Source organism: Halyomorpha halys, unplaced genomic scaffold (genome assembly GCF_000696795.3).
Source record: "Halyomorpha halys isolate HHAL.00 unplaced genomic scaffold, Hhal_1.1 Scaffold615.1, whole genome shotgun sequence".
Lineage (NCBI taxonomy): Eukaryota > Metazoa > Arthropoda > Insecta > Hemiptera > Pentatomidae > Halyomorpha > Halyomorpha halys.
The window spans coordinates 140,056-141,922 of record NW_027105445.1 but is presented as its reverse complement, the minus strand read 5'-3'; positions in this window follow the sequence as shown (position 1 = coordinate 141,922).

The window sequence follows — 1,867 nt, the reverse complement described above, 5'->3', positions numbered from 1 at the left end:
TGACTATGGAACAACTAGGCCTTACCAAAGCCAACAACCAACGGGCGTTGATGACCAGGCTGTTAAACGCCCTTTCAAAACTAACAAACAACAAACATAACCAGCCCCAAGAAAGTGAAAAGATTATTTATAAATTAATTTTTCTTTCGGAGCTTCTTTGAAACTTCTAACAACACAAGAAAACCTAGTAGAAACCCGTTTAAAGAAAATTATTTGTACATAAATTTAAATTAACACATCTATACGTCTCATGGTTCCTGAGATAAAGATTTCCTACCATAAATTCACTAGGTACTGATTTTCAACATATAATTCATGAAATATTGCTCTTAAAAAGATGTATATCGGGAACTACCAAACGCAAACAGCTTTACTAGGACTCATATTTTAGCTAATATAGTTTTCTTTAAATGATGTTCTGTTAAGTTTTCTAGTGTTGTTAGAAGTTTCAAAAATATGAAGCTCCGAAAGAAAAATTAATTTATATATAATCTTTTCACTTTCTTGAGGCTGGTTATTATTGTTTAAATGAAATCAATTGTATTCAAATTAAAGTCTCAAAACATTCTTTATTTTCTTAAAAGCCCAACGTTTCGGCCAATTCGACCATCCTCAAGGACGATCTTAAATACCAATTCACACTCACGTATAAATATATTTTTTAAGAGCAATATTTCATGAAGTATATACTGAAAAATCATTAGCTTGTGAATTGATTGTAGGAAATCTTTATTTGAGAAACTATGAGACATAGAGATGTCTATTAGCACTCATATTAAAGCTAGTTTAATGTGCCATAAAGTATATCTTCGTAGGAGTAGTAGTTTTCATAATATTTGGCAAAATAAATTAACGAGATGAATTCTTCGGACTAAATGTTTCATTTATGAAAAAATACATCTCAGGAAACATTAGACGTATAAATGCCCGTCAGTTTTCAGTAAATATTTCAATATATTTAAGTAAATAGTTTTCGAAATATAGCTTTTTAAAAAGCAACATTTCATTAAAATGTTGTATGGGTCGTACTGAAAGATCAGTGGTTAGTGAATTTATTTTGAAAAATTTATATCTCGAAAATCATTTGATGTACAGATGTCTATTAGCACTTAAATTAAAGCTAGTTTAATGTGCTATAAAGTAGGTTATGATGTTTATCTTCGTAGGAATAGTAGTTTTCATGATATTTGCCAAAATTAATTAACTAGATTATGATTTCTAGTTGTTTGGACAAAATGTTTCATTTATGAAAAAATAAATCTCAGGAATTATTAGACGTACAGATGTCTGTCAGCAATCAAACTAAAGCTAGTTTAATGTTCTACAAAGTAATTTATGACGTTTATCTTTATAGGAGTAATACTTTTCACGATATTAGCCAAAATAAATTAACACGATGATGATTTCTAGTTGTTTGGACTAAATGTTTCATTTATGAAAAAATAAATCTCAGGAATTATTAGACGTACAGATGTCTGCTAGCACTCAAATTAAAGCTAGTTTAATGTGCTATAAAGTAGTTTATTTTCGTATAGTTAATAGTTTAATATTCACATATGAATCTAAACTTTTGTTCGACAACTAGAAATCAATTTATTTAACTACACTTGACATAATCAATTTTGACTACTAACTATAAATAGTTTCCATCAAAGTAATCAAAAATTGGGTTGAAATAATTGATGTCAAATGGAGAGGAGTTCCCAGTGGATTTTCAGAGCAACTTAGTAACCTTGCGAGATAATAAAATCTCCTATAGCTTCATAACACCATCTTTCCTCCACCTCACTCGTTTCTTGTTTCATCTCCCAATTTTTTTTTTCCATTACACTATTTGAGTTTACAAACGTCCAAAACTAAAAGCAAC